Source organism: Mus pahari, chromosome 19, assembly GCF_900095145.1.
Source record: "Mus pahari chromosome 19, PAHARI_EIJ_v1.1, whole genome shotgun sequence".
NCBI classification, from domain to species: Eukaryota; Metazoa; Chordata; class Mammalia; order Rodentia; family Muridae; genus Mus; species Mus pahari.
In genome coordinates, this window is record NC_034608.1 from 71,926,712 (window position 1) to 71,942,313 (window position 15,602).

Below are 15,602 nucleotides of genomic sequence, written 5' to 3' on the forward strand. Positions count from 1 at the left end.
ACCAAATATAAGAAGATCTGAAGAGAACAGGCACAGATTTCTTTCACAATAAGTCCTAGGCCATCACAACCAGTTTTCAACTCCTTCCACATAATAGAATAAAACAAAAGCTCCTTCTGTGTATGGAAGAAGCTACTCTAAAGAAAAACACTGGGTAGGCCATGACTCATCACCCTAGCCATGTCAGTTTATGCAACACACCAATAGTTGGTTCCTAATTAGCTTGCACAATGTTGTTAGTGGAGCCAAAAATTACTGTGCAGATGTATACTTTCCTCCTGGCATGTTATGACAGAGATAACACCCGTCATCCTGGATTATAACATAAATAAAAAAAGAAAGGAAGGAAGAAATAGAGAGAGAGAGAAAGAGAGAGGGGAGGGGGAGGGAGGGAGGAAGGAAGGAAGGAAGGAAGGAAGGAAGGAAGGAAGGAAGGAAGGAAGGAAGGAAGGAAGGAGCCTAGGGATGGGAGGATTATGGACCCAAACCTGAAATTGCAAGAAATCTTTAACCTGAGTTCCTGATGCTGTTAGGGAATAGCAACAAATGACTAAGTGACTAGATAATATAGAGGTGATATTTTGTCTGAAAATTAATTCCTGACATCATAATACACCTCCTCTCTAAGTCTTATTTATTCTAAATTCATGTTTAGGTCACGTGGATAATAAACTTTCTCATTTCTCCTTCAGGATCCTCTTTAGATTAATAAAGGACTAACCTTTTCTCCACCTGTTGTTATCACTGATCTGATCCTTCTCAGCATGACTACCTCAACCAAATGTCCATATTGTGGGGAAGATGTTTCAAAGGTTACTTTTTAAATTGATATTACTATTTGTGCTTATGAGTTTTTATGTGCACCATGTGGGTGCGTGGTGCCTGTGGAGGGCAGCAGAGAGTATTATATCTCTAGGAGCTGAAGTTACAGGCAGTTGTAAGTCATTCACTGTGAGTTTTGAGATCTAAACTCAAGTCCTCTGTAAGACCACTATATGCTTTTAACTGTGATCTCTTTGCCTCTCCAGTTCCTTGCTTTCTTTCTTGATTAGAGATATTCAATGTAAAATATTTGTGCCCACTTCTTCCTCCCATATGTCTCCAATCCGACCTTTTCTCTCCTTTCCTTCTCTCTTAAAAAGCTTATTGCTTTAATATATGACTATGTGTGTGAATCTGAAGGAGGCTTATGTGCACGATGTGTGTGCAGGTGCCCGCTGAAGCCTGAAAGCATTGGAATTTTTGGAATTGGAGTTTTAGTAAGTTGAGTGATATCTAACGTGGATGCTGGGATACAAACCTGAGTTCTCTGAAAGAGCAGTGAGTGTTCTTAATGACTGAACTGTCTCTCCAACCTCCTTTATTCTCTTTTAATTTATAAAGGGGTTTCTAACTGTCTCTCAACTTTTAAGCTATCATAGAGTAAATGAGAGGGAATTTGAAACTCTTCTACAAATTGTGGAGACATCTGTTACCCAGGATTATGAAGAGCATTTTTATGGTCTTCTGGCACAGTCAGTCAGTAGAAATTATAAGGCTTGAACTTCACTAGCAATATGGCTTGGAAAATTATAGCATCAATTCCTAATCATATTTGGACAGGAGTTCAGCTTGCATAATATGGTCTTAATGTTGTTTATAAGAACTTGTTGGAAGATAACTTTGTTTTGATAAATTAAACATTCTTTTGGCTGAGCTCTAATAAACAAATATGAATAAGCCACAAAGATATCAAGAATATTTATTGAATAATACTGACAGTCACATCAAGGTTTCTGGGCTTTGTCTTTAACTTTCATTATAAATCCTCTTGCTATTTCAAGTTATTTATTATTAGAATGATAAAGTAAATGAGGGTTTTGTGTAATCAGTTTAGTTTTTACAACTTGTTCCTATGATTGTTAAAAAATCTTGTTTTGATCTTGGCAGAGTATTTTTATTTAATTATTACAGATATTCAGAAAATAGTTATCAACGAATTCTTCCTTGCATTTTGGGAATAAATGTTGGGGATAATATTTCTTTTTGGATATGCCAACAAAACTAGATTTTATGTCTGTGATAAATTAATGAACATATAATCATTATTACTAATATTCTTTCTGGGTTGGACCAATAGATGACTTAGAAGTTAACTGCACTAATACTCTTGCAGAATCCCAGGTTCAATTCCCAGAACCTACATGGTGGCTTATGAGTATCTTTAACTCCAGACAGAGATTATCCAAATCCCATTTGTGAATCAGTGGGTACTAGGTACATAGGTGGTCCACATACACACATGCAGGCAAAACTCATACACAGAAAATATGAAGAAATAATTCTAAAATTTGTTTTTTAAATAATATTTTTCTGCCTTTAATCAATTTCACAACTACTCATAATCCCTCCATAACTTAGCTCCAAGCCTCAGGTGCTCTGATTACTCAAGGAAGAAACAAACTTGACTCAAGCTTGTAACTGCAAGTCTAAATCTCCCATTAAAGCCCGTGAATTCCCAAGGATCTATCCAGCCAGGCATTTTAATACTGGATTTTGTCCACAAAAGAATCCTCATATCAGTTACTAAGAATACATTCCGTTATCGAGATCTTTGAGTATAAGCCCATACTTAAATCTCTGGGAAGCAGTTTTATACAGATAGGAAACTAGCCAACAAACCTAAGTTACAAAGGCACACATTTAAACTTCACATGTTCCATTGGAAGTTACCCCTACAGACTGAGATCAAATTGAGTAAAAATTATATTTTTCATAACCAAGAACTTGTGTGGTTGATGCTTATTATACAGATATCTATATGTTAGGAACATTATACAAAGGAGAATATGTATCATCCCTACTTCTGGCCATCATGTGAAAGGCCACTGTCACAGCTTTAGAGTTCACAAAAGGCCCCAGCAACACAATGCAGCAGAAAGGAATAGACAGTCTTACTGTATTTCCTCGGATGCTTCACATTATGATTTCAGTGTGTGATGGTCCCTGTGCCTGGTGTTCTGAATGCTTGCTCCCTCATTGGTAGTGCCATTTGGGGAGGTGGTAGAACTGTTGGGCGCAGGATCTCTATAGACTCAAGAGTCTAGTGGAAGAAAGCCAATAGAAACACATATAAATGCCTAGACTCCTTTTTCTCCACTTTCTCTCTGACCCTGATATGAGATGGACTAGAACCCTGAGCTAAATAACTCTTCCCCTACCTTGTGTTATGTCAGCGATGCAAAATCTGGCTCATCGCAGAGGCCTACACCTCGTGGGAAATTTACTGTCCATTCTTTGCTCCCAGTGGAATTCCATTCTGACTCTACTTTCTTTTTCATGCTACTAAGTAACATGTGCATTCATTGTTTTTGTTATTTATCAATGATCTCACTCCTATTAGCATATAGTCTCCCAAAGAGCAGGCATCTGTTCACTATAGAGCCCAGTATCTCCTTTACATTTCCCTTATTCTCTGCTCCAACTGTAACTGTTGCCAGCACTTTTTGTTCCCTCCTATAACTGACCTTGCTCCTGTCCAGCCTGTTGACCAGTCTCCCAGTCCACTTTTTTTTCTAACTCATTAGTTAATACGTCCATGACTTCTTGGATAACTACTCAGCTTCAAACTCATCAGCAGCCTGAGCTTCCCCGAGCTATCCTCTAAGATGGTACCCACTCTTTCCTTTCATTTCTGCCTGCCCCTCCTTGCAGGAGTTGGTATTAGTCCCCCCTCATCTCTCTAGTTTGAGTCTCAGGTACTGCCTTTTTTTTTTTTCCTTAGCTCACTGCTCTCTTCCTTCCATGTGACCTCCATAATTTTCTTACTTCTAACTTTGTAACAAGATGTAACATAAAGCTCCACCATCGGCCTCCTACTCTCTGTCACCATTTCCATTTTCTGAGGTCTTAAACACGCAGTGTTTGCAAATCTATTTCTTCTGTAACATTGCTCTGCTGGGCACGTCAGAGACTAGTAGAAGATGAGAGATGGGTAGGACACTGGGTAGTGCCTTGTTCAGTCATTTCATTGAAGAGCAAGTCACTGAAACTAACATCACCATCAGATGAAGAATGAGAACCCAGGTGGCTGGTGTCTTCCATTTTGCTAGAAGCCTGGAAAGAATGAATTTCTTAGTCTCACTTCTACATCTTGTTTTATGCTGTTTATAAAACTGTTAAAAGTTCTGTGAGTCATCCCTTCCACTATGACTAAAATAAGACATTTTTGCACGTTGCCTTTAAAGTTCCTTTAAATGTCAACTGCTCATTGATCTATAATTCTTTGATGTGTAGTGCAGGATTCCAGCACAGGGTCACGATCAGTTTTGTAGAGACAGCTCATTTGTTTGTTTCTAGGGAAATGCTAATTTCAACATGAACATTGCTTATCCTAATCAATGCCACTAAGGTTCTCCTAGTAACTGATTATATTACATTTTTGTGCTTCTCCAGATCCACTGGTCCATAGTTTGTCCTTTTTAAAGTTGATTATCATTTTATATGCATGTGTATGTATGTGCACATGAGTGTGAATGCGCTTGGAATGAAGAGGAAGGTGGTGGATCAACTGAAGGTAGAGTTATGGGAGGCTGCAAGCTCTTGACAAGGGTGCTGGTAAAGGGAAACTATGGTCATGTAAGAGCAAGCATTCTTCCCCAGTGAGTAATCTCTCCAGAACCAGACTCATAGTTTTCTCAAGACAATCCAGGGTGAGAACCTGGAATAACCCATGCCCTTAAAGACCACAGAGGAGGCTTTGACCAATCCTGGAGGAGAAAAACCACCAACAATAAAAACAAACAAACCATGAGCTCTGTTGCCATCTTCTTGGCAGAAGTAGATATAGAGTCAGTCCCTGTTGATGCTCAGCTCTCTCTTTGGATTTCCAATACTTTTGTACACTTAGAACCTCCCACCTTTGCCCTTCCAGATGTTTGTCAACCATTAAGAGATACAAACTATCAAGTCTAGGCAATTATAATGACTCACCTAGACAGCTCCTGAGGCAAAAGGACACCAGCTAGCTGACTCACATTGAAATCAGATGCATTCAGAACTGTCTGGGGGATTTCGATGCATTAAAAATGGAAGAAAAACTTGGGAAGCATACTCCATAAGTATTTGAAAATTAATGTTCTGTGAGACAAACTTGACTGATAGAATATGGGAGAAAGCAGGTGGCTGGCAGATAAAATCTACTTAAATCTCCTCTTGTCCCTATTACATGGTTACAAGCCAAAGTGATTCCATATAGCCCTTCCAAAAAATTCTAATGTGACTGAGCAACCATCTGTGTTTCTTATAAAGCTATGACCACCTAGTGTTTTGTTTCTATTCCTTCATCCATTTACCCTCATTATTGCTTTTCTAAGATGTCATTCCCAAATAAAATGTTACCAAATACTTTTCCTCTGGCTTCTATCCTCCTGAAAATCCACATCAAAACTGATATCTAGTAATCTCCAATCCCTCTCTCATCTTGCTCTTAGTCAGTCAATTATTCCATTCTGCCCAAGTTTCTATATAGTATCATTTCTATCTCTTTTTCCTGTGGCCCTTACTGCTTTGTGGAACAATATACATGTCTAAACTTGTAATTTCATTTCTAAGTGTTGGGTCCCTCAAATCTACTACCCACTGTAGCCAATTTAAACTTCTTGAAAAATATGTTTTATTTCAACAAACTCTTGCAACTCCAAAATATTTTATATAATGATAAGATACTTTTTAAAAAAAAAAAGATTTATTTATTTTATGTATATGAATACACCATTGCTCTCTTCAGACACACCAGAAGACAGCATCAGACCCCATTACAGATGTTTGTGAGCCACCATGTGGTTGCTGGGAGTTGAACTCAGGACCTCTGGAAAAGCTGTCAGTGCTCTTAACCGCTGAGCCATCTCTCCAGCCCAAAATAATTTTCTTATAACAATATATTCTCCATGTATTTCACCTACTAAATGATGCAGCCTATTCCTCCACCATGTCTGTATGTCTGTTCTCTATTCCAAAAAACAGACCTTGTATTAGAACAGGAACAGGACACAGCTGTACTCACTGAACACATGTTCCACCTTGACGCTCTTGTGCATCGTGTACCTTAGTTAACTACCAAATGAGGGTAAGTCCCATTAAGAACTTGACACTGCACTAAACATTACTAATATGCTGAGTAATATTAAATCTTCTATCTTGAAGTCCTGGCTGGACCCAAATTAGATGGAATAAGACTCAATATAATTTTTTATGAGCACCAGTCTCTGTATACCATGATGGTACAGACCCTGGATTGTTCATGTAAATCTCGATATGACCCATAGCATTGCAAATGCACTCACATTGACTTAACAGAATATTCATTCCCTTGAGTGGAAACTAGGGTTCCTTCTGAAAGAATCTAGACTACTGGGGGAGATCTAGCCATTTCTATACTTGGTCTCCTACACAACCCTTACTCTGCATATTTGCAGAGATTTGAAATGAAGTGATTTGAAATGAAGGAAAGAACAAAGAACGTATATTACATAACCCTTACTTCTACTACCTAGTCCTACTTTGTAGCCCAAAGAGTCCTAAAAAAGTAATCAGCAAACACAGTAAATGAAAGATGGAAAGAGAATGAGTTAAGGAATTATGTTATTGTATTATAAAATAATAGTTATGAATTGCATTATGTTAACTGGGTTCTCAAAATTACATGAGAATCTGCATGTAAGATGCTCATGATCCCTGTCCCCAGTTGGCTTTGACGAGTAAATAAAGTTGCCAGTGGCCAATGTTTGAGCAGAAAGGAGAAAGACTAGGCATGAGAAGTGTAGGACAGAGATGACAGTCAACATGTAAGAGTCAGGGGTCGTGGCCAAGGAGAACTGCAGGTCTGGATCCTAGACAGCCAAGATGGAAGATAGGTTTTAGTGAGTAATAGTTCAGGAATATCAGAGGGGAGGGTGTGCTAGCCATGTAGATGTTTGGAGTGGCCCAACCATTGAGCTGTTTAAGGCATATTAATATAGAAGGCTTTCTCTCTCTCCTCATTCTCTCTTCTCTCTCTCTCTCTCTCTCTCTCTCTCTCTCTCTCTCTGTGTGTGTGTGTGTGTGTGTGTGTTGGTTTTGAGGAATTCGAGCTGTTGCCACCACTGCTGCCAGGACGATTTAAGCAGGATTAATGGATTAATTGGACTACTGCAATATACTACAGTGTGTCTTACTAACTACAACCCTTTCTTGAGGACCTTATGTCACACTTGAATATGTCTTACTTAACTTTCCCTTGGGAATCAGGTGCTCATTCTTGCCTGTCCTTTTGAGTGCCTCTTTTTTTTCTTAACCCTCAAGATGTGGAGTGGAGATGACTCAAGAGAGAGTCTATACATACTGTAGGCTTTACAATATCAGCTTTACTAATCTTAAAACCAATCTTATTACAATACCATCCTCACTTTGAATTGCATTGAGCCTCACATCCCTTCTGATCTATCTATCTATCTATCTATCTGTCTGTCTGTCTGTCTGTCTGTCTATCTATCTATCTATCTATCTATCTATATATATATATATATATATATATATATATATATATATATATATATCAAAACTCATACCAAATAATTAGTTCTGCATTACAAAAAAGGACTTATGCTTTGTGCATATCTTTAAGTCTTTGTTAATCGAGTGAGCAAACCCCACAAACAAGTGCTACTGTTTTCTAGTGTTTTCAATGGGAAGGAATCATTGGAGCCCCCAATTACAGCACAATCTGAATTTATTTGAGAAAGTAAGTATATCTTAATGGAAATCTTAAGAAGGTTACTTTCCATAAAGCGCTAAACTGTGGTACCACAGCACTGTCACAACATTCTAGATTGAATTTTGCTAGGTTCCTGCTTTCATCTCTGTGGCTCTCTTTTTGTTCACATTTTCTTCTGTCTTCTATTTTTAAAAATTGTTTTAGATCTTGGAAATCCTAGTAGTTAAGTTTCTTGTTTACTCAGTTTCTTCCCATGACTGAGTATGGAGTTTGCATCCCATTATTATGATTAGTTACTAGAACTGCATTGGATTACTGGGACATCTAAAATTTCTAAGACTGTGCTAACACAGGCATTTCCCCCTGGAGCTGCATCCTGGAGGGATAAAACTCTCTTTCTTGTTCCCAGGGTTTTGTGAAACCAGGACCACAGCATCAGACTGTGCTAACCCTGATCTAAGAATTCTTGTGGTCTGTCAGTGAAAGGAGCAGTGTTCAGACTCATTTTACCTTCAACTAGTTTAACAATTTTTAGCTCCCCATTGAAATTTTATGGTACAGGTAGTTTTCTTACATTGAAAAAAAATCAATGTTATGACAATGACATTGATATCCATGTACGATTGCTAAATGCCTGATTTGAACCTAGTTAGGATTGCCTTCTTGTTCCATTGATCTGACTCATACACACTTCTCTCCCACCCCTTTAAGGTATGTATCCTTTGCTGCTATAAAATTGATGGCACTCATTTTGCTTGTAATCATAAAGCTACTATAACTTATACATGTAATTACAGTGGGATATCTTCCACTATATTTTAAGAGATGTCATTAATACTAGATGAAAGTTAATAATACACAAAATATTATTTTAAAAAGCAATGAAAATAAGAGATCTAGCTCCATAGGCATAAAGTAACAGCATCATGGTGATAAAGGTAAGTATGAATTGAACAAAAGTTTTTTCAGTCGAGTGTGGTAGTGAATGACATTAGTCCTAGTACTTAAAGCTGAGGTGGGCAAACCATGAGTTCAAAGTAAAATGGGGATCATAAAGCAATTTCTAGGCTACCCATAGCTACACAGAGACATCATCCCTCAAATTAATCAGGTAAATAAAAACTAAAATTAACAAAATCAAGCTCTAGGTGCAGGATAGCTGACAAGCTAACTTAGATACTACCCAGGCCCAGATTCAGGGCTTTGAGTTGCCTACCCAATCAACGAACTGCTGGAACACGTGAAGGGGCTGGTCTTGTAGATCCAAAGCTGCAGGATCTTTGTGACAAAGGGCACTAACACGATATCCAAGAGGAGTTCCAGTGAGAATCCAGTATTGATGGTGTGATAGAAGCCAGAGGCCTTGAACCAGACCAATGACTCATTGCAGTGAGGAAGTGAGAACAAAAAGGTACTGTCTTAGTCAGGGTTTCTATTTCTGCACAAACATCATGACCAAGAAGCAAGTTTGGGAGGAAAGGGTTTACTGAGCTTACACTTCCACATTGCTGTTGATCACCAAAGGATGCAGGACTGGAATTCAAGCAGGTCAGAAAGCAGGAGCTGATGCAGAAGCCATGGAGGGATGTTCTTTACTGGCTTGCCTCCACTGGCTTGCTCAGCCTGCTCTCTTATGGAACCTAAGACTACCAGCCCAGAGATGGCACCACCCACAAGGGGACCTCCCCCTTGATCACTAATTGAGAAAATGCCCCGCAACTGGATCTGATGGAAGCATTTCCCCAACTGAAGCTCCTTTCTCTGTGATAACTCCAGCTGTGTCAAGTTGACACAAAACTAACCAGTACAGGTAGGCTGTAGGACACTGACATATACAGCTTCCACAAGTGTGTGTGTGTGTGTGTGTGTGTGTGTGTGTGTGTGTGTGTGTGTGTGTGTGTGTGTGTTTCTTTTGAGGGTGTGATTGAAGGGGCAGAGGGCAGGTACTAAGGAGATGGGTACTAAGAGATGAAGAGATGAGTGGGATTGAAGAACATGATGTGAAATTCACCAGAATCAGTTAAAAGTTAAATAAACAAACAAACAAACAAACAAATAAATAAATAAATAAACATTTAGAAACCATCAGATAGAGGTTGGTTATTTTCACAACTGTTGTAACCTGGCAGCATATCATGAAGGCAGGTAACTGCTGTACATAGAAGGCTTTGTAGCTGGGATAATATTTACTTTTCTCCTTTTGTAGCATGCAGAGTACTTTCTTATACCAAAGACACTAGACCATACTGGTGAGGGGTTTGTAACTAAGTTGGTATTTAGCTTTCTCCTCTGGTGGCATGCAGAATACCTTCCATTATCATAAACACTAGTCAATCGGGGGTAACACTATATTCAACAGGATTGCATTGGATTACTGGGACATCCAAAATTATGTAAGACTGTGCTGACATAATGATATCTCCCCTCTGGAGCTGAATCCTGGAGGGGTAATATTCTCTTTCCTGTTCCCAGGGCTTTGTGAAACCAGGACCACAGCAGTAGACCACAGCAGCTCAATTTTGTCATGTTCAGAGAGATACGTAGGTATTCTCTTCAACAACAGGATCTTACCCTCAGTTTGCCGGAGCACAACCAATAACCTGGGCAATAGCCAAACTGTATGCAGTTTTCCAACAACCTACAGAGAATTTCATATAGTATAATTTAACATGAATATCTTACACCATACAAACTGGTTATATATTTTAATTATATATCATGAGGCACCTGGGGAATAATCAAAAACAGTCATGGCATACTGACAAAGTATTCTTTCATAAATTAGATAACTTGGCCATTATTATTCTTTTATTTTCTGTACTGCTTAGTATTTTTTGTTTAATAATTTAAATTTCTCTATATTATAAATGGACATACCTGAAGTATATAAACATTCATGCATTGTTTTCGTAATATAACTTTTAAGTAAATAAACTGAAGTAAAATCTGTCAAAATTTTGGTTTGATTTTTTAAAAATTTTATTGTATTTTTTAATACCAGAAAAGCTTTCTAGAAGTAAAATTGTACTTGCCATATGCCTTCAAATTATATACATTTATTTTCTCTACCTTTAACAATTATAAGCAGAGGTGATGATAACATGTCAATTTCAGCTTTCCACTATCTACTTACTGCTGCAAGAAGACCTTTTCTTTCTCATGGGCTTCAAATGGAGAGCCCCCAGCTAACTTCTTAGTAGATTTTTCTTCCAAAACTGTTTCTTCCAACTGATCATCTGAAAGTGAAGAACACATGGTCTAAAAAAGGAAGCAATAGAGATGTCCTGCTGGACTTCTCTTCCTGTTTCATCACTCAGCCATCAATTCATCTGCCTTGTATGCTGTTTTTGCATTTCCCAGTGCAAGCATATTCCAGGATGCTTCCTTCCTGAATGTTCATGTCAGGATGTAGCCAAGGCGTGTGGTAGTGATTCACCATTCACACCCAGAAATGGAGTTGTTTTTCTTATGCATTTGAGCTATCACTGATGCTCTATTTTCCACTACAGCTCTTTAAGGTAAGCTTTTTTTTTTTTTTTTCCTATTTGTCTAACTGGTTCAGTTTGACAAAACTACATCAGTGAGCCATTTTGTCATTAGCCCTCCACACCTTCCTTGCTGAGCAACCTAGAAAAACAGGACAGGCAACTCGAATCACTTCTGGGAGGTGAATTTTACGTAAGGGGCTTAATTCTCATACCTCACCGGAACATATTCTGATGCACTTTTCCATTTTGGTAAGTAGGAGAGTAACTTACTTATTTTGGTCTTTCCCTGACTAGAAACAGCAAAAGAAGTCAGTGCTACGGCCACACTTGAGTGTGTAAATGGCTTTCTAATTGGCTTGAAAGAAGTAGCTTAAGATGCACACAAATATTGAGCTGCTTTTGAAAAATGAGTTTGAATACTTGTATCACAGTGTCTTTAATGTGCGAAAAAAGTTTTAAAGACCTTGAATATCTGAACATAGGGCCTTGTGGAAGTACAGCATGTTCATATAAGGGAACATTAGATGACTCTTCACAGTGTGCTATATATACTATTTGCTGGCAAGAACACATATTCTCCATGTACTACTTAATAAAAGAAGCAAATCCAAAGCAGTATAAAGAGATATCTTTTCATCTATACAAACAGTGCTAACATGAATCTTGGAAAAACACATAGCAAGACAAAGGTAGTAACAATGATTCCTGTCCTGTTGTTAGTAAAACTTACTTTTTTGCCTTTGTTTTTCTATTTTAGTTATTGGATCTTTTAATTTTAATGCATTCAATATATCAATATCTCACTAGTTAAAAATGAAAATAAAACTACTCTGTTTTAAGTCACTTAACTAAAATACAGAGCAATGTGTTTGTCAGAATACGAGTCTGCTCCTTTAGGTAAGTTCTCCAGCCGGAATCAAATCATAGCTCTTGGCCTCACTCTCTGTGACAGAGAGTTAAGTAGTTTGTGCTATGATTTGACAGCTCCAATTTATGGTATCTGGCTCCTCTGTGCTTTTTGTTACATACACTGTGTTAAACCAAATCTGGTGATGTGAAACTTCCTGCTATCCTTAAAGGGTAATGAAAAAAATCCTATCTCTGTTTAGGGACTTAATATGGAGTGTTCTCAGGGGAAATTTGCTCAGGGAAGGTCTCTGATTTCTACTCTCTACATGGGTTTCCCCCTTCGTCCCCCACTCTCCACCCCCACACCATACATCTTATGGTAGGTCTCCCTGCCCCTGTCCTTCTCCCTCTCCTTTCTCTCTTTCTCTCTTTCTTCTTTTGTTATTCTCACTGGTAAGGATGTTCTTCTCTAAGTTGTAAAGGGATGCCTCTCCTCTTTTTTTTTATTATTATTAAATGTATTTATTTGTTCAATGTACATCCCAATATCAGTTCCTCCTCTCCTCCCAGTATTTCTTCAAGCAGACCCCCCCATTCTTCCCTCCCTTTCTCCTTTGAGAGAGGGGCGTCCCCTTCTAGGTATCACACACACACACACACACACACACACATACACACACACACACACCCCACACTCCCATACCATCCAAGTCACCGCTTCCCACCCCCATACACCAAATCACTGTTCATCTGCTACACATATGCAGGGGGCCTAGGTCCAGCCAATGCTCAGTCTTTGATCGTTGGTTCAGTCTCTGGGAGCCCCAAACAGTCTAGTTTAGTTGACTCTGTCAGTCTTCTGTAGAGTCCCTGTTCTTGAGTAGCTCAATCCTTCCCTCAGCTCTTGCACATAAGTCTCTGAATGCCATTTGATGTTTGACTGTGGGTCTGTGCATCTTTTTCCATTGGCTGCTTGGTGGAGACTCCCAGAGGACATTTAAGCTAGGCTCCTGTCCGCAAGCTTAACAGGGGTGGTTCAATATTTTAAAAATCCATTAATGTAATCCGCCATATAAACAAACTGAAAAAATAAATGATCATCTCAGTAGATGCTGAAAAGCCTTTGACAAAAATCCAACACCCCATCACATTAAAAGTCTTGGAGTGATATAAGACACATACCTAAACACAATAAAGGCAATATACAGCAAACCAATAGCCAATATCAAATTAAATGGGAAAGAAACTTAAAGGAACCCCACTAAAATCAAGGACAAGGCAAGGATGTCTACTCTCTGTGTATCTATTCAGTATAATACTGGAAGTTCTAGCTAGAGCAATAAAACAAAGAAGATCAAAGGGATACAAACTGGAAAGGAAGAAGTCAAATTATCACTATTCACAGATGATATGATAGTATACATACATGACCCAAAAATTCTACCAGAGAATCCAACAGCTGATAAACAAATTCAGCAAAGTGGCTGGATACAGAATTAACTCAAAGAAATCAGCAACCTTCCTTTACACAAAAGATAAAAAGGCTGAGAAAGAAGTTAGAGAAACAACAACCTATACAATAGCCATAAATCATATAAAATATGTCAGTGTGATTCTAACCAAACAAGTGAAAGATCTGCATGACAAGAACTTCAAGTTCCTGAAGAAAGCAATCGAAGAAGAGATCCGAAGATAGAAAGATCTTCTGATAGGAAGATCCCCATGTTCATGGATCAGTAGGATTAACTTAGTGAAAAAAGGCCATTTTACCAAATTCAATGCAATCCCAATCAAAATCCCAACACGATTCCTTACCTATCTTGAAAGAACAATTCTCAACTTCATATGGAAAAACAAAACAAAAACAACAAACGCAGGATAGCTAAAAGAACCCTGAACAATAAAAGAGCTTCTGAGGAAACCGCCATCCTTGACCTCAGGCTGTACTACAGAGCAATGGTGATAAAAAACCATACCGTATTGGTTCAGTGACAGATAGGTTGATCAGTGGAATAGAACTGAAGACCCAAAAGTAAAGCCACACACCTATGGACACTTGCTTTTTTGACAAGGAAGTCCAAGCCATACGATGGAGAAGCCTTTCCTTTTTAAGTCTCACCATATTTACATATTCGGTTTTTTCCCTGTCTAATGTTCTCCTTCCCATTTCAAGGTCCAGTCATAATCATACAGGCTTCATAATTCCCTCCAGAAATGAAGATTATGAGAAGGATGTTTTGCCACTTTCCTTTCTGGGCCAACTGCTGTTGTCTTCCTTTATTAATAACGAATGATACTAAAGAGGAAACCAAGCTTTGAATTGAAACGTGGAATTCTACTTCAGAATGTGAAAACTCCATCAGTGAACTTGAACACAGGGTCAACCCTCTGTCCCTGGTAAAAATAATTCTCCATGTGGTTAGACAGATAACTGATCCTAATGTGGTTCTTACTTTTCTGGAAAAGATTCGTGATAAGGTAAAAAGGAGTGATGAAGCTGTGATCTTGTGTAAGACAGTAATCAGAGCACTAAAATGAAGCTCTGCAGATTGGGGATCTGCAGGCTACAAAGGAAACCACTGAAGATGTTGAAGGGATGCTCAACAATCTCCCTGGTGTGACGTCAGTCCACAGTCGTTTCTATGATCTCTCCAATAAATACTACCAAACAGTCGGAAAGCTCGAGTCCTACTACAAAGATGTCCTAAGGTTTCTGGGCTGTGAGGACATCAAGGATCTGTCTGTGTCCGAACAACAAGAAAAATCCTTCACACTGGGGCTTGCTGGATTTCCCAGAGAGCGAGTTTTTAAACTTTGGAGAACTTCTCATGCACCCTGTGCTGGAGTCACTGAGGAACATTGACTGGCAATGGCTGATTGACACCCTGTATGCTTTCAGTAGTGGTGATGTAGATAGGTTCCAGACACTGAAGTCTGATTGGGGGCAGCAGCCTGACTTAGCAGCCAACGAAGCCCAGCTTCTGAGGAAGACCCAGCTGTTGTGCCTTATGGAGAGGACTTTCATACAGCCCGCCAACCACAGACAACTCACTTTTGAAGAAATTGCCAAAAGTGACAAAAATCACTGTCAACAAGGTGGAGTTTCTGGTGAGGAAGGCACTCTAGGTGGGGCTGGTCAGAGGCAGCATAGATGAGGTGGAAAAGCGGGTTCACATGACGCGGGTGCAGCCTCGAGTGCTAGATTTGCAGCAGATGAAGGGGATGAAGGACCATCTGGAGCTTTGGTGCACTGATGTGAAGAGCATGGAGATACTGGTGGAACACCAGGCTCAGAGCATCCTCACCTAGTGTCCCAGTGTCCGGAAGGCCCTGCCTCACCTTGCAAGGCAATTCTGTGACTCCTGAAACCATCAGCAGAGGTCTATATTCATTCGGGGAGGAGTTTGAGGTCCTGCTAGGAGTGGGAACTGTTCTTGCTATAAAGCCGGGATCTGCCACTGGTAGGGGTGTGATTGCTTAAAGAAGGCTCCTGTGTGGAGTCTTTTGTAACCTGCAAGGGGCGGCCGGGGGGT

At 39.2% G+C, this 15,602-nt stretch overlaps 1 pseudogene; it reads left to right on the forward strand.

Moving 5' to 3' along the window:
* Nucleotides 1–12,083: 12,083 nt before the first annotated feature.
* Nucleotides 12,084–15,378, forward strand: LOC110336262 (annotated as a pseudogene).
* The last annotated feature ends 224 nt before the right edge of the window (nt 15,379–15,602 follow it).